Source organism: Somniosus microcephalus, chromosome 12, assembly GCF_052327205.1.
Source record: "Somniosus microcephalus isolate GS21.2 chromosome 12, FLI_Smic_1.0, whole genome shotgun sequence".
In the NCBI taxonomy this organism is placed as follows: domain Eukaryota; kingdom Metazoa; phylum Chordata; class Chondrichthyes; order Squaliformes; family Somniosidae; genus Somniosus; species Somniosus microcephalus.
The window spans coordinates 150,576,668-150,600,871 of NC_140998.1; positions in this window are offsets into that span (position 1 = coordinate 150,576,668).

Consider the following 24,204-nt stretch of genomic DNA (forward strand, 5'->3'; position numbering starts at 1 on the left):
CCCTGCCTCTCCTTTCCCTCCCTCTCTCATGCTGTCTCTCACTTTCTTTCCTCCCCCTCAATCTGTCTCTCTCTCCCTCTCTTCCTCTCTCTCTCTGTCTCTCTCTCTCTCTCTCTGTCTCTCTCTCTGTCTCCCTCTCTTACTCTCTCTCTGTCTCTCTCTCTGTCTCTCTCTCCGTCTCTTACTATCTCTCTCTGTCTCTCTCTCGCTCTCTGTCTCTCTCTCCTTCTCTTACTAATTCCAATTCAAATGCTTTATTGGCATGAAAGTTTACAGAGAACCATATTGCCAAAGCTTACATAGCAAAAAGGTACAGTTTTCCAACATTCTGTAGGTGTCAATCGATTTGACATTTGTTGGGTACATACAATATTACTTTTAAACAATATTAATTTTAAACGGTCTTTGTACTTCATTTGGTACGTTCAATATTAATTTTAAACAGTCTTAATTTTAAACAGTCCTCAGGTTGTGACATGTTGTTACATATTTGGCCCCAAGGTATGGTCTGTCTCCTTCTCCCAGGATTAATCTCAATTTTGACAGGTCATCCAATTCCTTGAAATCTGGGGTTGTTTGGCTTAGCTTGTTGAATAATATGTTTCTTGATGTGTTGAATTTTTCGCATTTTAGGAGGAAATGCATTTCTGTTTCAACCTCGCCGGCCAGACATTGATCGCATATTCTATTCTCTCTAGGCTGCCAGGATTTCTTGTATCTCTCTCTCTGTCTCTCTCTCTTTCTCGCTGTCTCTCTCTTTCTGTCTCTCTCTCCCTCTCTTACTATCTCTCTCTCTGTCTCTCTCTCTCTCTCTCTCTCGCTCTCTGTCTCTCTTTCTCTCTGTCTCTCTCTGTCTCTCTCTCCCTCTCTTACTATCTCTCTCTCTGTCTCTCTCTCGCTCTGTCTCTTTCTCGCTCTCTGTCTCTCTCTCGCTCTCTGTCTCTCTCTCTTTCTCTCTCTCTCTCTCTCTCTCTCTTGCTCTCTGTCTCTCTCTCTCGCTCTCTGTCTCTCTCTCCCTCTCTTACTATCTCTCTCTCTGTCTCTCTCTCGCTCTCTGTCTCTCTCTCTTTCTCTCTCTCTCTCGCTCTCTGTCTCTCTCGCTCTCTGTCTCTCTCTCCCTCTCTTACTATCTCTCTCTCTCTCTCTCTCGCTCTCTGTCTTTCTCTCTCTCTCTCTCTCTCTCTCCCTCTCTTACTATCTCTCTCTCGCTCTCTGTCTCTCTCTCTCCCTCTCTTACTATCTCTCTCTCTGTCTCTCTTTCTCTCTCGGTCTCTCTCCCTCTCTTACTATCTCTCTCTCTGTCTCTCTCTCGCTCTCTGTCTCTCTTTCTCTCTCTCTCTCTCCCTCCCTCTCTTACTATCTCTCTCTCTGTCTCTCTCTCTCTCCCCCTCTCTCTCTTTCTCTCTCTCTCTCCCTCTCTTACTATCTCTCTCTCTGTCTCTCTCTCTCTCAATTCAATTCAATTCAAATGCTTTATTGGCATGAAAGTTTACAGGGAACCATATTGCCAAAGCTTACATAACAAAAAGTACAGTTTTCCAACATTCTGTAGGTGTCAAACAATTTTGACCTTCGTTGGGTACATACAATATTACTTTAAACAATATTAATTTAAACAGTCGTTGTACATCGTTGGGTACATTCAGTATTAATTTTAAACAGTCCTCAGGTTGTGACATGTTGTTACATATTTGGCACCAAGGTATGGTCTGTCTCCTTCTCCCAGGACTAATCTTAATTTTGACAGGTCATCCAATTCTTTGAAATCTGGGGTTGTTTGGCTGAGCTTGTCAAATAATATGTTTCTTGTTGTGTTGAATTTTTCGCATTTTAGGAGGAAATGCATCTCTGTCTCAACCTCGCCGGCCAGACATTGATCACATATTCTATTCTCTCTAGGCTGCCAGGATTTCTTGTATCTTCCTTTTTCAATTGCCAGTTGGTGGTCGCTTAGTCTGTACCTGGTGAGGGTCTGTCTCTGTTTTGTGTCTCTGATGGTCGAGAGATAGTCTGCCAGTTTATATTCTCTTTTTAGGGCCCGGTAACATTCTAATCTGCTTTGGCTTTTGGTTATTTTGTTCCAATGTTCCAGGTAGGTTTCTTTGCATTGTTTAATGATTTGGTTCACTCGGATTGGTGTTTGGACGGCAGTGTTGGTCTGGGACTGGTCAGGGTCCGGCTGAGTAGGAGTACTTAGTTTCAGTAGCAGCTGACTCAGGGGACTCTTTTCTGGGTTTAGCTCTTGGGTCTGGAAGGCTTTAAAATGAAGGGTGTCTGGGGAGCTAGATTTGAGGTGATTTAGGAAGTTTAGTGCTCATTTTTGGATGTTTATTATCAGTGGGTATCTGCCTAGTTTGGCTCTGCATGCATTTGTTGGTGTTTTCCTTTGGGTGCGAAGAATGCTTCGGCAAAATTCTGCATGTAGGGCTTCTATTGTGTGTTTTTCCCATTTAGTGTAGCTATGGTGATTGAGCGGGCCCCATACTTCACTACCGTACAGCGCAATGGGCAGGATTATGCTATCAAATATTTTGAGCCAGATTTTGATTGGGATTTGGATGTTGTAGAATTTTCTTTTTATTGCATATAGGGCTCTTCGGGCTTTTTCTTTTAGTGCATTCACTGCTATGCTGAAGCTCCCTGATGCTGTAATGGTTAGACCAAGGTAAGTGTAGCTCATAGTGTGTCCTATGATGGTATCACTGAGAGTAAACTGGTATTTGTTTTCCTGACACCTGGGCCTTTTTTGAAAAATCATGATGTTGGTTTTCTTTAGATTTACTGTTAGGGCCCAATTTTGGCAGTATTTGTTGAGTAGGTCTAGTTGTTGCTGTAATCCCTGTTCTGTGGGAGACAGCAGAACCAGGTTGTCCGCATAGAACAGGGATTTCACTTCTCCATCCAGGAGACAGAGACCCGGTGACTCGCTTTGCTCCAGCATGTCTGCTAATTCATTTATGTATATGTTGAACAGGGTCGGGCTCAAATTGCAGCCCTGCCGGACGCCTCTTCTCTGGGTGAAGAAACCGGTGCGTTTGTCTCCAATTTTGATACCGCATTTATTTTTCAGATACATCGATTTAATAAGGTCATAGACTTTGCCCCCTATTCCACACTGAAGAAGTTTATAATAGAGCCCTTCGTGCCAGATAGAGTCAAAGGCTTTCTTGAAGTCAATGAAACAAGCGAATATTTTCCCATTTTTTGTTTGGTGTATATGTTTTTCAATGAGAGTGTGAAGGGTATAGATATGGTCGGTGGTGCGGTGTTTTGGAAGAAAGCCTATTTGATTTTTTCTAAGGATATTATGTTTGTTAAGAAAATCCAGTAATCTACTATTTAGAATACTGCAGAATAACTTCCCTAGACAACTGTTGACACAGATGCCGCGGTAGTTATTTGGGTCTGATTTGTTTCCACTTTTATATATGGGAGAGATGAGTCCTTGGCACCAGATATCGGGAAAACAGCCTGAACGTAATATGATGTTGAATAACTTGAGTACAGCACCCTGCATCTCCATATTGCTGAACTTGAGCATTTCATTTTTGATGTTGTCTGGACCACAGGCTTTCTTTAGGTGGAGAGATTTTGTTTTTGTGGCCAGTTCTTTCCATGTGATTGGGGAGTCTAGAGGGTTTTGGTTGTCTTTAATTGTTGCTTCTAATGTGTGGAGTTTTTCTGTGACATGATGTTGACTTGGGTTTGTTTCGTTTATTGGGATGTCTTTGTAGAGGTTTTCAAAATGTGTTCTCCAGATGTCGCCATCTTGGATTGGTAATGCTTGCAATTGTGTTGTACTCAGGTTATTCCACATATCCCAGAATTGATTTGGATTAATGGAGTTTTCAATTTCTTTGAGTATTTTGTGGGTATAATTTTGTGTTTTGTTCCTAATGGTGTGTTTATATCTTTTGAGGGTCTCATTGTATCTAATACGTAGGTCTGGATTGTTTGGTTGGCGATGCTTTTGGTTTGATATTTTTCTCAGGTCTTTTCTGGCATTTTTGCATTCGTGGTCAAACCATTTCTCATTTTTATTTTGTCTTTTGTAACGTTTCCTCTTCTGTTTCACAAGGTCGGCTTTTACAGCTGCCTCATGGAAGATCATATTTATATCATCTATGGCCATGTTTACACCATCTCTGGTGATCTCATATAGATTTTCTTTAAATTTTGATATTTTACTTGTGAGATCAGGTGAATTTAGTGCTGTGATGAATTTATCTCCACTGTCTGGGGCCCATCTGTATGTCTGGTTTATTTTATGGAGCTTACTGGGTTCCTTTTTTGTGTCTGTAGTTTGGGCAGAAAGTTTAAGGTACACATTTATTTGGTTATGGTCTGAGAGGGGGGATTGCTGCCTGACAGTGAATGCGTTGATATCGCAGGGGTCCAGGTCAGTGATTGTATAATCCACCACACTAGACCCAAGAGTTGAGGAATATGTGAGTCTCCCTAAGGAGTCCCCTCTGAACCTACCGTTAACTATGTACAGGCCTAAGGCTCGGCAGAGTTGCACTACCTCCCTACCGCTTTTATTTATTTCACAATCAAGGTTGTTCCGATTTGCGATGGCTGGTGTGACATATAAAGGGGTCTGGCCAAACACATGGTTGTTGCCCTGTGGGTCTATGAAGTCAGGTTCACATCCGGTCCTTGCATTTAGGTCCCCACATAGTAGCACCTTCCCTTGGGCCTGGAAATGGCTGATTTCCATGTGGAGAGTATCAAATAACTCCTCTTCAAAATATGGCGATTCTATTGGAGGTATGTAGATCGCACATAAGTAGACATCTTTTTTTGCTATTCCTATATTTTTATCTAATTTTAGCCATACGTGTGATTTTCCCTGTTTTATCGGTGAGATGTGTTTGTCCAGTTCTCCTTTATACCACACCAAGATTCCCCCGGAGGTTCTGCCCTTGCGTGTCTTAGTGTTCTTTACTGAGGGCACAGTGATTTCATGGTACATTGGAGGACAGTGGGTGGGCACGTCCTTTTGGCACCATGTTTCTGTTAACACAATTATATCAATGTCTTTTATAGCTTTTAGGAATTCAGGGTCTGTACTCTTCATCCCAAAAGTTGAGGAGCGGAGACCCTGGATATTCCAGCAGCTTATGTGGAAAGAACGCATTTATATAGTTCAAAAAACGAAATAAAATGGACCTATTTTGTGGGATGAGTGTGAAAACACTAGTTTCTATAATGCTAAATGACGATTTAGTATAAATTTCATGAGGCATGCACATACTGCTATCTAATAATAGTAATAGTAATGATAAAATAACAATAATGATAATGATAAAATAACAATATTAATAATTTAGTGCATTCTCACTATCTCTCTCTCTCCCTCCCTCTCTCCCTCTCTCTGTCTCTCTCTCTCTCTTACTATCTCTCTCTCTGTCTCTCTCTCCCGTTCTCGCTCTATTCTTCTTTACTACTTTATCTCTTCCTTTTCCTCTCTTACTATGAGAGTAGTTTTAAATCCTCTCTGCCCAGCAGTAAGCGGATGTGGGGGTTAGTCATAATGGAGCCGGGGACTTACTCCTTTCCCACCCCGCTCTGACCCACTGCAATTTAAAATTGGTGCTGGGCTGCTCTTTAAATCTGCAGGTCAGGCTCCGATGGTGTCACTGGGGCCCGACTGCTATTTGAAGCTGAGAACTGAGTGAGGGAGCAGTGGAGCTTTCCCCTTCAGACCAAAGCTGGCACGATCCAGGATCAGGACCAGAAGAGGCCCAGGTAAGCGTCATTCAGAAGTTTTATACAGGTTTCCTTGTGGACCAGGAGTGCTCCCCTGGGCCCCACCAGGATATCTTGGGCTTCCCCCTTGCCCCCCACCCCGCCTCCCCTGACCGAGATTCCCCTTCCCAAACCCGCCGATGCCCCTACCTTGTGCCGGGGATCCCCGCCTGCAGCCTCTGAGCTGCCTGATATGAATGGCCGAGTCTCACTGACTGCCCCAGGCCGTGTTGGTCGGAAGATTGGCAGGTGCCGCGGGAGTGTCCCCTCTGCCTCTCCTGGACAGGCCGACCATTCGCTTGGCTGCACTCCCACCCAGGAAGGAAAATTGATTCCCATATGTCTCTCACTGTCTCTCTCTTTCTATCCCTCTCTGTGTCTCTCCGTCTTTCTCTCCAGCTCTCCTTCACTCCCTCTGTCTCTATCCCCTCCCTCTCCGTCTTTCTCACCTTTTCTTTCCCTCCCTTTGTCCCTCTCTTCTCTGTCTCACTTTTCCTTTCTGTGTGTCTCACTCCCTTTCTTCACTTTTTATCTTTCTCTCTGTCCCTCTCTTTCATTATGTGTCTCTGTCCCATCTTTCTCTACCTTTCTCTCTCTCTCACCCCCTTTCTCTACCTTTCTCTCTCTCTCTCTCACACCCCCTTTCTCTACCTTTCTCTCTCTCTCTCTCTCTCACCCCCTTTCTCTACCTTTCTATCTCTCACCCCTTTTCTCTACCTTTCTATCTCTCTCTCTCTCTCTCACCCTTTCTTTACCTTTCTCTCTCTCTCACCCCTTTTCTCTACCTTTCTGCCTCTCTCTCTCACCCCCTTTCTCCACCTTTCTATCTCTCTCTCTCTCACCCCCTTTCTCTACCTTTCTGCCTCTCTCTCTCACCCCCTTTCTCCACCTTTCTATCTCTCTCTCTCTCACCCCCTTTCTCTACCTTTCTATCTCTCTCTCTCTCACCCCCTTTCTCTACCTTTCTATCTCTCTCTCTCTCTCACCCCCTTTCTCTACCTTTCTATCTCTCTCTCTCTCTCACCCCCTTTCTCTACCTTTCTCTCTCTCTCTCACCCCCTTTCTCTACCTTTCTATCTCTCTCTCTCTCTCACCCCCTTTCTTTACCTTTCTATCTCTCTCTCTCACCCCCTTTCTCTACCTTTCTGCCTCTCTCTCTCACCCCCTTTCTCTACCTTTCTATCTCTCTCTCTCACACCCCCTTTCTCTACCTTTCTATCTCTCTCTCAATTCAATTCAATTCAATTGAAATCGCTTTATTGGCATGACAAGGTACATCTTATGTTGCCAAAGCATCGAAAAACATTCATGGTTGAACACAAAAATACAGATCTATCCATACAGTGTATAAACAGATATATCCCTGAGTGTATAAATATACATTCATATAATTTGTATATAATCTTTTCTTATATTTAGTGGTTGTCCCTCTGTTTATGGCAAGCTGTAACATAGTGTGCCCCTAGCAGGTATGGGAGTTTTTGGTCGTCATTCAAATTTCTGAATTCCGGGCATATTTTTGTGAATTTTTGGTAGAAATTCTCCCTTATGCCCTGATATTTTCTACAAGCTGTGAGGAAGTGCATCTCTGTCTCCACCACTCCCTGACTGCAGTGAGAGCATATCCTGTCCTCTCTTGGTAGCCGGGTCTGCCTGTGTCTGCCTTTTTCGATCGCCAGGCTATGTTCTCTCACCCCCTTTCTCCACCTTTCTATCTCTCTCTCTCTCACACCCCCTTTCTCTACCTTTCTATCTCTCTCTCTCTCACCCCCTTTTTCTACCTTTCTATCTCTCTCTCTCACCCCCTTTCTCTACCTTTCTATCTCTCTCTCTCTCACCCCCTTTCTCTACTTTTCTCTCTCTCTCTCTCTCACACCCCCTTTCTCTACCTTTCTATCTCTCTCTCACCCCCTTTCTCTACCTTTCTTTCTCTCTCTCACCCCCTTTCTCTACCTTTCTTTCTCTCTCTCTCTCACCCCCTTTCTCTACCTTTCTATCTCTCTCGCTCACCCCCTTTCTCTACCTTTCTCTCTCTCTCTCTCTCACCCCCTTTCTCTACCTTTCTATCTCTCTCTCTCACCCCCTTTCTCTACCTTTCTATCTCTCTCTCTCACACCCCCTTTCTCTCCCTTTCTATCTCTCTCACCCCCTTTCTCTACCTTTCTATCTCTCTCTCTCTCTCACCCCCTTTCTCTACCTTTCTATCTCTCTCTCTCTCTCACCCTCTTTTTCTACCTTTATCTCTCTCTCTCTCTCACCCCCTTTCTCTACCTTTCTATCTCTCTCTCTCTCTCTCACCCCCTTTCTCTACCTTTCTATCTCTCTCTCTCTCTCACCCCCTTTCTCTACCTTTCTATCTCTCTCTCTCTCTCACCCCCTTTCTCTACCTTTCTATCTCTCTCTCTCTCTCACCCCCTTTCTCTACCTTTCTATCTCTCTCTCTCACCCCCTTTCTCTACCTTTCTATCTCTCTCTCTCTCTCACCCCCTTTCTCTACCTTTCTATCTCTCTCTCTCTCACCCCCTTTCTCTACCTTTCTATCTCTCTCTCACCCCCTTTCTCTACCTTTCAATCTCTCTCTCTCTCTCACCCCCTTTCTCTACCTTTCTATCTCTCTCTCTCACCCCCTTTCTCTACCTTTCTATCTCTCTCTCTCTCTCACCCCCTTTCTCTACCTTTCTATCTCTCTCTCACCCCCTTTCTCTACCTTTCTATCTCTCTCTCTCTCACCCCCTTTCTCTACCTTTCTATCTCTCTCTCTCTCTCACCCCCTTTCTCTACCTTTCTCTCTCTCTCTCACCCCCTTTCTCTACCTTTCTATCTCTCTCTCTCACCCCCTTTCTCTACCTTTCTCTCTCTCTCTCACCCCCTTTCTCTACCTTTCTATCTCTCTCTCTCTCACCCCCTTTCTCTACCTTTCTCTCTCTCTCTCACCCCCTTTCTCTACCTTTCTATCTCTCTCTCACCCCTTTTCTCTACCTTTCTCCCTCTCTCTCTCACCCCCTTTCTCTACCTTTCTGCCTCTCTCTCACCCCCTTTCTCTACCTTTCTATCTCTCTCACCCCTTTTCTCTACCTTTCTATCTCCATCTATCTCTCCCTCACATTCTCTTCCCCCTCTCTCTCACTTTCTCTCTGTGTGCCATATTTCACTTGACGTTAAGTGGGTGACCTGTCCCCTCCCCTCCTGTCAGTGCTGTTCCAGACCAGCTATCGGGAGGTGAGTAAGAAGGGCCCAGGATACAAGCCTGTCCCCGCTTGCTGATTTAGAGTGAGACTCACTCCTTTTAACTTTAAAACTGCCACCTGTTTGGACGTATCTCATTCTGCAAAAGTAAACACGACCACATGTGGAAATTGGTTAACAGTCATTGGCTCAGATTTTGCTGTAGAAACAACGGTGAGGCTATCAGTGCTCAGCGTAATTAAAGAGCAAATCGGACAGCAACTCCCGGTGCCGCACATGTGCAGTTAAACGCAGAAATCAGGCAGTTGCTGTCCGCGTTGGCCTGCTCCTCCACAAGCTTCGCTACACCAGTACCTCGCCAAGAGACTCGGCATTGAAACACAAGGAACGGTGTGAAGTTGCGGTACTTACCCACTAGTTACCCACTAAACTAGCCAGGAAAAGTTAGAGCTTGTTCATTCCAGTAAGTAAATCTGCAATGGTGTGATAAGTTTTAATTACTGCCAAACAACCTCTGAAAATTCACTTTTACAAGTGTGGAGTCTCATTCCTTCAGATTTGAGTGACTGTTAGAAAAAAAATTTTAATTATAAAATGTAAATAACTTTTTTCTTTCTGCCTCTATTATCTCTCTCTCTATAATCGCACCTTTCTTTCCCCCTCCATTTTGCTTTCTGTACTGATTTCACATTGAATTAAATATTCTAACTTACACTTCCTGGTTCAGACTCTGCGTTGCTCATTAACGATTCTTCAATCTGATTGGTTAGGGATATGCACAGTTGCTTGCCCTGTTCACACAGGTCCCAGATTTCCTGTAGAGGACGCTGTGCCGAAATAGCTCTCTAATTACAGTAAGTAAAAGCCATCGAAAGACAGTGAGCAAGTGCAATAAACGGTGCCGCTCGTTTGCTGCTGACCAAACATCCGGCTCATTGTCATTAAAAAAAAAACTTTCATTTATATCGTGTCTTTTACGACCACCGGATGCCTCAAAGCGCTTTACAGCCAATGAAGTACTTTTGAAGTGTAGTCACTGTTGTAATGTGGGAAACGCGGCAGCCAATTTGCGTACAGCAAGCTCCCACAAACAGCAATGTGATAATGACCAGAAAATCATTTTTTGTTATGTTGATTGAGAGATAAATATTGGCCAGGATACCGGGGAGAACTCCCCTGCTCTTCTTCGAAATAGTGCCGTGGGATCTTTTACGTCCACCTGAGAGAGCAGACGAGACCTCGGTTTAATGTCTCATCCGAAAGACGGCACCTCTGACAGTGCAGCCCTCGCTCAGCACTGCACTGCACTGGAGTGCCGCCTAGATTTTTGCGCTCAAGCCCCATGTAGCCGCCAGCTTGAGTTATCTGTGACAGGTGCCACCTGCTGACGAGTGGGTTGTGCCCTGGCAGCACCCAGAATAGGCAACCCATTCTCGATAGAAGCTGCTGCCCCTGTCTAAGGGGGGGACACAAATCGCAACCGAGACCAATTCTGTTCTCAGCTGATGTCCACTTTCCAAGCAAGGTTGCTGGATTCCAGTTAGGATTAGGAGCCCTCGGGGCATGCTCCCCTCCCCAAGCCCCACATACACTGAGCTCACTGGGAGTGCCTAACTGCTGGCTCTGGCTGCTATCAACAAACCACAGACTCGAGAGTAGATACAAGACCATCTGGTCTCCGATAAAAGGTCGTGGTTCAAGTACTGAGGGGGTGCTGCCGCCTTTCGGATGGAACATTAAATCGAGGCCCTGTCTGCTCTCTCAGGTGGATGTAAAAGATCCCATGGCACTATTTTGAAAACGAGCAGTGGAGTTAATCCCGGTGTCCTGGCAAATATTTATCCCTCAACCAGCAACACTAAAACAGATTGTCTGGTCATTATCTCATGCTGTTTGTGGGAGCTTGTTGTGTGCAAATTGGCTGCCACGTTTCGTACATTACAATAGGGACTACACTCCAAAAATTACTTAATTGGCTGTAAAGTGGTTTGGGACGTGCTGAGGTCATGAAAGGCATTGTATAAACCCAAGTCTTTCTTTTATTGCTCAGTACCACATTTTGTGGTGCTGTTACCCTCAAAGGAGCTGAGGTCACTTTTCTATTGCCTCCATGTATCGATGAGATAGTCAATGCCCTATTCGCCCCAGCCAAATCCTTTCGATGATCCAGAGGCAGCGACCACCGTTCTTATCGGTTTCAATGAGTGCTTATATTTGTAATGTGGTCTCTTCTGCCACCTGGTGGCCAAGTCTCGTATCAACCGCAGTACAACAAAAACAACTTGTATTTATATAGCAGCCTTCAACATATTAAAAAAAGTCCCAAAGAAGTGCAATCAGAGCACAATGGGCGCCAAGCCAAAGAAGGAGATATTAGGGGTGACCAACAGCTTGGTCAAAAAGGTGGGTTTTATCGAGGATTTTAAATGAGGAGAGTTGGAGAGGCAGAGGGGGTTTAGGGAGGAAATTCCAGAACGCGGGGTCTAGATGGCAGAAGGCACGGATGCCAATGATGGGGTGAGGGAAGTGGGGAATGCACAAGAGCCACACTCAGTGAGTTCTCGGAGGGTCGTAGGGCTGGAGATGGGTGAGGCCATGAAAAAGAAAGACTAGCATTTATATCGCATCTTTCACAACCTCAGGATATGCCAAAGTGCTTTACATCCAATGATGTACTTTTGAAGTGGAGTCACTGTTGTAATGTAGGAAACACGGCAGCCAATTTGCGCACAGCAAGCTCCCACAAACAGCAATGAGATACTGACCAGATAATCTGTTATTTTAGTGATCTTGGTTGAGGGATAATTATATTGGGCAGGACACTGGGGGTAACTCCCCTGCTTTAGTTTGAATAGTGCCGTTGGATCTTTTTTGTCCACCTGAGAGGGCAGACGGGGCCTTGGTTTAATGTCCCGTCTGAAAAATGGCTGTATAAATGCGAGACTTTCCCTTTCTTTGTTAGAACCACCAGAAGGGGCTTCCATTCCACTGGTCTAGACTGGATTCAAGCCCAGGTTCTAGAGGTTGAAGGGGAGTGTGCTAACAACTGGGCCCCGCGGTCTCAGCGGCAGCTCCTGTCCTGTTGCCGATTCCCCCACAAACCTGTGCTCCAACTGCAGAGCTGGCAATCGTGTCCGTGCTGATGTGTCGCCCTCAAGCCTTTCGATGGGCCCCACCAGCTGGGGTACCGACCAGCAACGTTCCCAGGCATGACCAGCCAGTCCATACTGAGACACTTAATCGCAACAGGGGCCGCAGCACAAGCTTTACACTCAGTCTCAGAGCCACAGCTACAAAGACAGCCAGGGTTCCCGCTCCTCATCATTTTCAATGACCTTTGCCCCCATCCCGTGGAAAATTAACATATGCGGATATCAGCTGAGAACAGGATAGAGCTCAGTTGATAGGCCTCTTGCAGATAAACTGTTTCTAGATTAGATTCCAGCCTGTAACTCACTCCCGGGTATCCATTATTATTCTTTATATAAACCATCTGAACCCCTCAATTAGATTCCAGCCTGTAACTCACTCCCAGGTATCCATTATTCTATAATATAAACCATCTGAACCCCTCAATTAGATTCCAGCCTGTAACTCACTCCCAGGTATCCATTATTATTATATATATAAACCATCTAAACCCCTCGATTAGATTCCAGTCTGTAACTCACTCCCGTGTATCCATTATTCTATATATAAACCATCTGAACCCCTCAATTAGATTCCAGCCTGTAACTCACTCCCAGGTATCCATTATTATATATATAAACCATCTAAACCCCTCGATTAGATTGTCTGTGCTGCTGTGATACTAGCCAGGTGCAGGTGCAATAGCCTAAGCCTCCTGTTTCATGGTTTGTGCCTGGCCTCTGTAATCTCACTGTAACCACAAATGAGAGGGATTTCTGTGCTCAAACCCACCTGCTGCCATAGTCAGGCACATTTCTTATCCTCCATCTCTAAGTGCTGCTATTTATTGGATGTGAAAGATATCAGAAATGGATGCAGAGAGTCTCTCAGCCTGGCTGGAGGTTATTAAAACATCTCTTCAGTAACACTGATCCAGCTACTAATCAGCAAGGCATCTCTCAGCAGAATCAGGCTGCAAGGGGCTGCTCCACCAGTAGGGACCCTAGGAACAGGAGGAGGCCATTCAGCCTCTCGAGCCTCTTCAATCGGATCATGGCTGATTCCATTCCACCTCCGCTCCATTTTCTCACCTTTGCTCCATATCCCTTGACACCCTTACCGTACAAAAATCTATCAACACAAAATCAAAATACTGTGGATGCTGGAAATCTGAAATAAAAACAGAAAATGCTGGAAACACTCAGCAGGTCAGGCAGTATCCGTGGAGAGAGAAACAGTTAATGTTTCAGGTCTGTGACCCTTCGTCAGAACTGGGAAAAGTTGGAGATGTAACAGTTTCTAAGCAAGTGCAGCGTTAGGGAAAGGGGGGAGGGGAGGAAAGAACAAAAGGGAAGATCTGTGATCGGGTGGAAGACAGGAGAGATTAAATGACAAAAGGGATGATGGTGCGAGGCAAAAAGGGGTGGTAATGAGACAAGTAAAGAAACAAAAGCTGGGTCTAGAGGAGGAGTAAATGGCAATAGTAAATTAAGGGCAGAGGTTATGGTCTGAGATTGTTGAACTCGATGTTGAGTCCGGCAGGCTGTAAAGTGCCTAATCGAAACATGAGCTGCTGTTCCTCGAGCTTACGTTGAGCTTCATTGGAACAGTGTAAGAGGCTGAGGACAGTGCGGTCAGAGTGGGAGTGGAGCAGAGAATTAAAGTGACAGGTGATCGGGAGCTCGGTCACGCTTATGGACTGAATGGAGGTGTTCCACAAAGTGGTCACCCAATCTGCATTTGGTCTCCCCAATGTAGAGGAGACCGCATCGTGAGCAGTGAATACAGTATATTAAATTGCAAGAAGTACAAGTAAATCGCTGTTTCACCTGGAAGGGGTGTTTGGGGCCCTGGACAGTGGGATGGGAGGAGGCGAAAGGGCAGGTGTTGCATCTCCTGCGCTTGCACGGGAAGGTGCCGTGGGAAGGGGAAGGGCCGTTAGGGGTGATTGAGGAGTGGACCAGGGTGTTGCGGAGGGAACAGTTCCTTTGGAATGCTGAAAGGGGAGAGGAGGAGAAGATGCGTTTGGTGGTGGGATCACGCTGGAGGTGGCAGAAATGGCAGAGGATGATCCGTTGAATGTGTAGGCTGGTGGGGTGGGAGGTGAGGACAAGGGGAACCCTATCATGGTTCTGGAAGGGGTGAGAGCAGAAGTGCGGGAAATGGAACGGACACAGTCGAGAGCCATGTCAACCACGGTAGAGGGAAATCATCGGTTGAGGAAAAGGGAAGACATATCAGAAGCACTGGTATGGAAGGTGGCATCGTCAGAATTGGTGTGACGGAGATGGAGAATCTGGGAGAATGGAACAGAGTCCTTACAGGAAGCGGGATGGGAGGAAGTGTAGCCCAGGTAGCTGTGGGATTCAGTTGGCTTATACTAGAATCTATTGGTACACTATCTAGAGTAAAAATCTATCAATCTCAGTCTTGAAAGCTCCACTTGTCCCAGCGTCCACAGTATTTTGGAATCAGAATCATAGACACAGCAGAGAAGGAGGCCATTCAGTCCGGCGTGCCTGAGCTGGCTCTTTGAAAGAGCAGTTGTGCTTAGTCCCACATCCCCGCTTTGTGTCCGTAACCCTGGAAGTTCCTCATCCTCGAGGATCTGTCCAACTCCCTGTGAACATTATTGATGGAATCAGCTTCCACCACCTATTCAGGTCGAGCGTTCCAGGTCCCGATAACTCGCGAGTGAAAAAAATCCTCCTCTCCCCTCTGGATCCTTTGCCAGTGATTTTGAATCTCTGACCTCTGGTTATTGACCCACTCGGCAGAGGGAGTTTTTGGGGAGCGAGTTCCAGATTTTTCGTACCCTTTATGTGAAAAAGTGCCACCTGATGTCCCTCCCAAACGGTCTGGCTCTAATTTTAAGATTATGTCCCCTCGTTCTGGATTACCCCAGCAGAGGAAATAGTCTCTCTGTATCTACCCTAATGAATCCTTTTAACATTTTAAACACCTTTATCAGAGCTCCTGCTCTCTACCTGTTATTCTCCCTTCCCCTGTTAGCTTTGGACTCCCCTGCCAGTCCTGAAGCATTAACCTGCGTTTTCTCTTTCAGAAGTGCTTCCAGCAGTTCCTGAGTCCTTGTTTCCAATTTCTGCCCCTGTAATCCAGTTATCCGCGGGGCCTGTAGGGGTCGCCAACTCTGGCTGGCTGTTTTCCTGGGGGTTTCATCACATGACCTTCCCGCCCCGCCCCCTCGCTCTCCCCATTGGTCCGTCCGGCACGTCCATCCTCACGGCGTCCCGCCTTCCCACGGCCGACTGGGAAGCGAACAGACTCTTCGTTATCCAATTCTTGACTGTACCGTCAAACGGCCTTTTCTTTCCCAACCCCCACCTTTTTATAACTGATAAACAAAAAGTGTTGACAGAAAACAAACTGTTTTCTAACGGCCCCGATTATTTTTCTCCTGTTTGCCCGGGAGATTAATCTTCAATTCCTGGAGACTCCCGGACAATCCGAGAGTTGGCGACCCGTGACCCATGACCCACAGATGACACGAGGGTGACGACTCACACAGAAGAGGCGGCACAGTTTTTATCTTTCAAACTTTTTTATTCAAAAAGTATCAGAGTAAGAAAGTGACAGTCGTACGCCAAGGGTTAAGATGGGGGGGGGGGGCTGGTTTTAGCAGGAAGACGATGAACCCAACGAGCCATGGACAGACACTGAGAGACCGCGACTTCACACTGCTGGGCAAACACAAGACACAAAACATTCAGTATAACAACAGAAAATGCTGGACATTCAGTATTGTTCCGGGTGCCTCTGTCTCCTCAGTCCCACTTCTGACAGCCGTGACTTTTGAAGGAGCGCGTGTAGCTTTTTTTTTTGGTTGCATAGTTAGTCCCAGTACAGTACTCCACAGTGTTAACAGTCAAAGGTAGCAGGGCCTTGCAAATCAGGTGATATTCAGATACAGCAAAACAGCCAAAGTCAGTACTTGACCCACAGCAGAGGAGCTGGGGGGAGGGGGGACGTTTTCAGCTCACACCTCCAGCCTTCAGGGACTCAGAATGTTGCTGAAGAATCCCCGAAGTCTTCTGTTTATTCCTCGAGTCGCGAACATTCACCAAACTCTAGTTTTAACTTCTTTCGTCGCTCGCTAATCCCTCCTGGAAGCTCTAACTCCTTACGGTTCCACAGGGGCCGTACGTCTTCCGACATTTTTCACGGTGAGCCTGGACTTAGTGACTGGCAGCCGGCTATTCGACTGCAGGCGCCACCGTAGCCAAGCTCCAACCTGCCCTCATCTGACGTCCACACTTCCAGCAAGGGGTGGGCGGGTCACTGGATGGTGATCAGGAAGCCTGGTCCATTTATCACCTCCGAGGGCAGCGAGCCAATTGTACCACCACTGTCACCAACCCAGCTGTGATCAACGGGCCGAATAGCCTGCCTCCGTGTTGTAAATTCTGTGCAACTCCTGGCCCTGTATCAGTTTTATTTTACTCCTCGCTCTTCAAAATGCGATAGGCACTGCAATCCCCGCCCTCCCATTCCAAGTCAGTCGGTATTTACCCATTAACAGGCCATAAGCAGGTGCAGGCCTAGGCAGCTGTCTAATTTGAGGCTCATTAAAAACAAACCAGCTCAAGGAAGCCACCCGCTGTGTTGAGAGTAAAGCTCCCTTGTGGCTCAGTGGGTAGCACTTTTGTTTCTGGGTCAGCAGGTTGTGGGTCCCACTCCAGAGACTTGAGCACAAAATCCAGGCTGACACTCCAGTCGAGTACTGAGGGAGTTGCTGCACTGTCGTAGGATGAGACGTTAAACCGAGGCCCCGTCTGCTCTCTCAGGTGGATATAAAAGACCTCACGGCACTATTTTGAAGAGGAGCAGTGGAGTTCTCTCCGTCCCCTCCCGCTGGTGTCCTGGCCAATATTTATTCCTCAACCAACATCATTAAAAAGATTATCTGGTCATTATCAACTTGCGGTTGGAGGTTGTGAAAGGTGCTATATAAATGCAAGTCTTTCCTTCTCTCACAACTTCCCATGACGTGCGCACAGGTCAGGCACAGAGCAAAAGCTCCTTTCACGCTGCCCATACCACCCCCCTTATATTCAGTCCAGGGACGGACGTAGGCCACTGACCATCCCCAGCTCCTCTTGTGGCCTCACAGTGACAATGGCAAACTGGACGGGATGTGAGGGACAGTTTTATGCTGTGCTCCTATAGCCACAGCATCGTACAATATCTCGCGTGATGTTTCACCAACGGTGACATTTAAGTTAGGGTTGATCAATGTAATGGGGAAAGAAGATAGACCTTGCATTTCTGCAGCACCTTTCACAACCTCAGGATGTCCCAAAGTGCTTCACAGCCAATGAAGTACTTTTGAAGTGTAGTCACTGGTGTAATGTAGGAAATGCGGCAGACAATTTGCGCACAGCAATGTGATAATGAGCAGAAAACCAGTTTTAGTGATATTGGTTGAGGGATAAATATTGACCAGGACACCAGGGAGAACTCCTCGATCTTTCGCAAAATAGTGCCATGGGATCTTTTACACCTATCTGAGTGGGGCCTCGGTTTAATGTCTCATTCGAAAGATGGCATCTCCGACAGTGCAGCACTCCCTCAGTACTGCACTGAAGTGTCAGCTTGGATTTTGTGCTCAAGTCTCTGGAGTGGGGCTTGAACCCACGACCTATTGCCTGAGTGGTGAGAGTGTTATACAGAAGGGTTGGTATTCTAGGAGGATGCTATCGAATGGGCTGAAGGGCCTTCTACATCCAAATCTACCCTGAGAAGTACGCAGTTTGTGACTGCACCAAGTGCAGGAGGCCCGTAGTCAGTCACCCCATCAATTTAGGCTGCAGTCAAATTCACCTCCCCGAGCTGAAGGACAGAGTGCGATCCCACTGCGGCTTTCAGTCCCTCAAAGCCCTGCATGTATTTCAGCCAGATTTCTGACCTCCAAACTGTGGCCTATCCGGCACACTTGAATCTAGAATTTATCCCCCATGTAAGCAGGACCTGATAACCGCCCCACCTTAAGAGCGCGTGGGACACTTTCTCTTTCGCATTCAACCCCCTCGACTGCGAGGGTTCCGTATGTCTATCTGCCTTACAATCTATCGTCGGCTGCGTCGTCAGATGTTAGAGGCTTGCAGGTGGTGATACGGGAACGAGCTCACTGCTCAATCCCCGCCTACAGGCGTAGGTGGCAGGTAGGGTCGCCAACTCCAGTTGGACGTATTCCAGGTTTCGTCACATGACCTCCAACCACCCCGCCTCTCTCTCTTCCCCCCCCCCCAACTATCCTGGCATTGGTCACCCGACACGCCCATCCTCCCGGGGCACCGTCTTCTCTTACCAATTGGCAAGCCTTCGTTACTCAATTGGATCAGTCCTGAGTGTCAGTCAAACAATCTTTCTTCCCCTCTAGCTGTGGGTTGAAATTTTTTTAATGTCCCTATGATTTTGCTCCTGGGTTGCTCGCAGAGATTAATCTTTAGATCCTGGCAACTGCAGGACAATCCTGGAGAGTTGGTTAACCTTGTCACGGACCGTAGTATGGCCAGGAACTAACGGAGTGGTACTCCCATTGATGTGCCATAGCCGAGAGCCGCATACTGCCTGTAAAACTGACTGCAAAAGCTTTTATAGATATGTGAAGAGAAAAAGATTGGTGAAGTCAAGCGTAGGTCCCTTACAGCCAGAATCAGGGGAATTTATAATGGGGAACAAAGAAATGGCAGACCAATTAAATACATATTTTGGTTCTGTCTTCACAAAGGACACAAATAACCTCCCAGAAATGTCAGGGAACATAGGGTCTGATGAAAGGGAGGAACTGAAATAAATCAGTATTTGTAGGGAAATGGTGTAGGTGAAATTGATGGGATTGAAGGCCGATAAATCCCCAGGGCCTGATAATCTACATCCTAGGGTACTTAAGGAAGTGGCCCCAGAAATAGTAGATGCATTGCTGATCATCTTCCAACATTCGATGGAATTTGGAACAGTTCCCATGGATTGGAGGGTAGCTAATGTTACCCCACTATTCAAAAAAGGTGATAGAGAGAAAACGGGGAATTACAGACCGGTAAGTCTGACATCGGTAGTGGGGAAAATACTAGAGTCCATTATAAAAGATGTAACAGCAGAGCAGTTGGAAAACAGTGACAGGATCGGACAAAGTCAACATGGATTTACAAAAGGTAAATCGTGCTTGACTAATCTACTGGAATTTTTTGAGGATGTAACTGGTAAAATAGATAAGGGAGAACCAGTGGATGTGGTGTATTTGGACTTTCAAAAGGCTTTCGATAAGGTCCCACATAAGAGATTAGCGTGTAAAGTTAAAGCACATGGGATTGGGGCAAGGTATTGACTTGGATAGAGAACTGGTTGTCAGATAGAAAGCAAAGAGTTGGAATAAACGGGTCTTTTTCAGAGTGGCAGGCAGTGACTAGTATGGTACCGCAGGGATCGATCCTTGGACCCCAGCTATTCACAATATATATTAATGATCTAGACAAGGGAACTAGATGTAATATCTCCAAATTTGCAATGACACAAAGCTGGGTGGGCATGTGTGCTGTGAGGAGGATGCCGAGAAACTACAGGATGATTTGGACAGATTGGGTGATTGGGCAGAAGCATGGCAGATGCAATATAACGTTGATAAATGTGAGGTTATCCACTTTGGTGTCAAAAACAGGAAGGCAGATTATTATCTGAATGGCAATAGATTGGGAGAAGGGAAAGTGCAACGAGACCTGGGTGTCCTTGTGCACCAGTCGCTGAAGGTAAGCATGCAGGTGCAGCAGGCGGTTAAGAAGGCAAGTGGTATGTTGACCTTCGTAGCGAGAAGGTTTGCGTACAGGAACAAGGATGTCTTGCTGCAGTTGTACAGGGCCTTGGTGAGACCACATCTTGAGTATTGTGTGCAGTTTTGGTCGCCTTATCTGAGGAAGGATATTCTTGCCATGGAAGGAGTTCAGAGAAGATTCACCAGGCTGATACCTGGGATGGGAGGAATGACGTATGAGGAGAGATTGGGTTGATTGGGCTTGTACTCACTGGAGTTTAGAAGAATGAGAGGGGATCTCATTGAAACTTATAAAATTCTGGCAGGACTGGACAGACTAGATGCAGGGAGGATGTTCCCGATGGTCGGGGAATCCAGAACCAGGGGTCACAGTCTAAGGATAAGGGGTAGGCCTTTTAGGACAGAGATGAGGAGGAATTTCTTCACCCAGAGAGTGGTGAACCTGTGGAATTCTCTACCACAGAAGGCAGTAGAGGCCAATTCATTAAATATATTCAAGAAGGAGTTGGATATATTTCTTAAGGCTAAAGGGATCAAGGGATATGGGGAGAAAGCAGGGACCGGGTACTGAATTTGGATGATCAGCCATGATCGCATTGAATGGCGGAGCAGGCTTGAGGGGCCGAATGGCCTACTCCTGCTCCTATCTTTTATCTCATTTCAAACTTGCCGTTATGTGTTTCCTGCCTGGGCGGGTGTTTGGAGGCGGAAGATCGATTGATGCAACTGCCAGGAATATGTCCAACCAGAGTTGGCAACCCTGCCGCCCCCACCCTCGTGTCCTCCTCTCCTGTAGGCGATGATGACTCTTGCTGTGGAGCAGGTTCACAGCCAGCACTAGGCCACAGCTCCTGCGGTCATTTTGCCACATGCAGGCTCGAGACCGCGAGTGTCGTGAGGCTTGATGGTCGCGGGTGCCCGATCGCAGCCAAGGCTGATCCCGTGCTCGCCTCCCCCCCAACACCCACTCATGCACACTTCTCATGGGGTCGCCAGCCCTGGGCGGACAGATTCCTGGAGGTTTCATCGCATGACCTCCGGCCTCCAACCGCCCCACCCGCACTCTCCCGCCATTGGTACGCCCGGCACGCCCATCCTCATGGTGCCCCGCCTGCCTCAGCCAATTGCGAAGGGAACAGACTCATCGTTATCTGATTGGATGATTCTTGACTGTCAGTCAAACAGCCTTGTCCCCATGTCCGATAAACAAATGAGTGCAAAGAATTTTTTTTGAAAACACAATTTGTTCCAATTTTTCTCCTGGGTTTTCGCATAGCAGAATCCAGGAGATTAATCTATAATTCCTGGAGACTCCAGGGCAATCCTGGAGGATTGGCAACCCTAACTTCTCAGCAGTCAGGAGTGCGAACCCCAGCTGATTCTTTCTCCCACCTCCTGCAGTTACCCACTGAACCACCAGGGGAGCCAAAGCTCTGCGACATTGCTTGCCAGAAGAAACCTACTTGTTGAGGAGGTGTTCGGCCTCATTGGTCCAGTTAAATGGAAAGAATAGTCTACGAACTTGCTCAGTGTTGTAAGGTAGGCATCAGTCTGCTTCCTGGTACCCCTCTGTCACCTCTTGGTCCAGCCTTGGATTGTATGTTCTGGAACATAGAGGAGGCCATTCAGCCGCTCGAGCCAGTTCCACCATGGCTGATCCTGTATCTCAACTCCATCAAAGCCTTAGTTCCCTAACCTTTAATACCCTTATCTAACAGAAATCTATCGATCTCAGTTTTGACATTTTCAATTGATCCACAGCCTCAACAGCTTTTTGGGGAGAGAGTTCCAGATTTCCACCACCCTGTGTGTGAAGAATACACAGGGCAGATCAAAGAGTCTTACAGCACAGAAGGAGGTCAGTCAGCCCAGCGTGCCTGTGCCAGCACTTTAAACAATTAGTCCCACTGCCCTGCTCTAAACCTGTAGTCCTGCAAACCTTTCCTTTCCAATTCTTATGCAGATGTAGATCTTACTTAATTATTGAATAAATGTAAGAAATCACACAACACCAGGTTATAGTCCAACAGCTTTATTTGAAATCACAAGCTTTCGGAGCGCTGCTCCTTCTTCAGGTGAAGTGGAGAAATGCATAAAGACACAGCTTATATAGTCAGAGAATCATGTCAGATGTTTACAGGTAACCTTTCCAACTGCCATTTATCGCACCTCGGCAGAGAGATAATCACAGCAGTCAAAGGTGTGAATGGTGTCCAAACAGGTCAGTCAGGGAAACATTACATCAAAGAACAATGAGGTGGGGTCACAAGGGGTCAAATATTGCAGATGCTGGGGTCTGTATGAAAAACAAAAAAACAGACAAAAAACATTTTTTTTGGCTGGAAATCACAGCAGGTCCAGCCGCATCTGTGTAGAGAGAACAAGCCAATGTCGACTCGAGTCTGGATGACCCTGCATCAGGTGGGGTTACATGTAGCGTGACATGAACCCAAGATCTCGGTTAAGGCCGTCCTCATGGGTGCGGAACTTGGCTATCAGTTTCTGCTCGACGATTTTGCGTTGTCGTGTGTCTCGAAGGCCACCTTGGAGAATGCTTACCCGAAGATCGGAGGCTGAATGTCCTTGACTGCTGAAGTGTTCCCCGACAGGCAGGAGTGTTCCCTCCCAGTCGGGTAACACTTCAGCAGTCAAGGACATTCAGCCTCCGATCTTCGGGTAAGCATTCTCCAAGGTGGCCTTCGAGACACACGACAACGCAAAATCGTCGAGCAGAAACTGATAGCCAAGTTCCGCACCCATGAGGACGGCCTTAACCGAGATCTTGGGTTCATGTCACGCTACATGTAACCCCACCTGATGCAGGGTCATCCAGACTCGAGTCGACATTGGCTTGTTCTCTCTACATAGATGCGGCTGGACCTGCTGTGATTTCCAGCCAAAAAAAATGTTTTTTGTCTTTTTTTGTTTTTCATACAGACCCCAGCATCTGCAATATTTGACCCCTTGTGACCCCACCTCATTGTTCTTTGATGTAATGTTTCCCTGACTGACCTGTTTGGACACCATTCACACCTTTGACTGCTGTGATTATCTCTCTGCCGAGGTGCGATAAATGGCAGTTGGAAAGGTTACCTGTAAACATCTGACATGATTCTCTGACTATATAAGCTGTGTCTTTATGCATTTCTCCACTTCACCTGAAGAAGGAGCAGCGCTCCGAAAGCTTGTGATTTCAAATAAAGCTGTTGGACTATAACCTGGTGTTGTGTGATTTCTTACATTTGTCCACCCCAGTCCAACTCCGGCATCTCCACACCTTAATTATTGAAGATTTACAAATTGAACCCCATTAATGCGTTTGAGACTACAACAAACTCTGGAACCAGGGGACATGGACTCAGGAGTAGAAGAGGGCCAGGGCACAGGCAATGTAGATTTAACTATACACAGAGAGAGAGAGAGACAGTGTGGACAAATCTAAAAGGAGATCTGGATAGGATTTAGAGCCACTTGGTGTTTGAGATGGACTTCATAATCTTTTCCAGTCCCGTCCTTCCCGATGCTGAACTGCTGATTGGAGGCAGCCCGGGGGGACGGACATCTTGTGTGTGGTCTCCCCATATGACATCACGACATCCTTCTCTTGTGGCATTGTGACAGAGCAGTGTCCCCACATTCAGCTGGGGTGAAATGGCACCGTGTGCAATCAGCGTACTTGAATGAAGATGTTACAATGGAGGACAGAGGAATTTCATAGCAGTGTGACCCCCCCCATCCTGATGAACATAAGAAGGAAATCTACACAAAATGGCTGCTTCCAGTCTGTCTCTAACCAGCCGCTCTAAAGTGTGTGACAAGGGACAACTGAGAGATGCCAGTAGTTTCTCCCCGGATAGCGTTATAGTACAGACACTCCCTATTTAATATTTAGGGCTGTCAAGCTGTCCAGTAGGATATACATTCCCATTTAAAGGCTGAACACAGACCAATATCAGACTTTGTGTTTGATTTGAACGTGTGTCGTTAATTTGGCTCCTTCAGGTCATGCATACAGTCCATCCCTTTTGGCCAAAATTCCCTCTGAATGCAGACGTGTACAAATCGCAGGTTTGGGAATGAGTTTCCCTCACCTTCACTTTTTTTCACTCCCAGCCATCTATTGTTCAAAACAATTGAATTGGAAAATTAGTGTTCGAATCTTTTGTGAGTTAACTGGCAACAGCTTATAAAAGCCAACCCGAAGGTTCTCACAATCTCGCAGCTCTTCCTGGGGTTGAAGTCTGTGGCTGAACCCTGCAGATAGGAGTGTGCGCTAATAGTCATTGCCATCTCAGGAAGACCACGAACCCTGGTGTAGGCCAATCTTGCTCGTCCTCAATGGATCCACA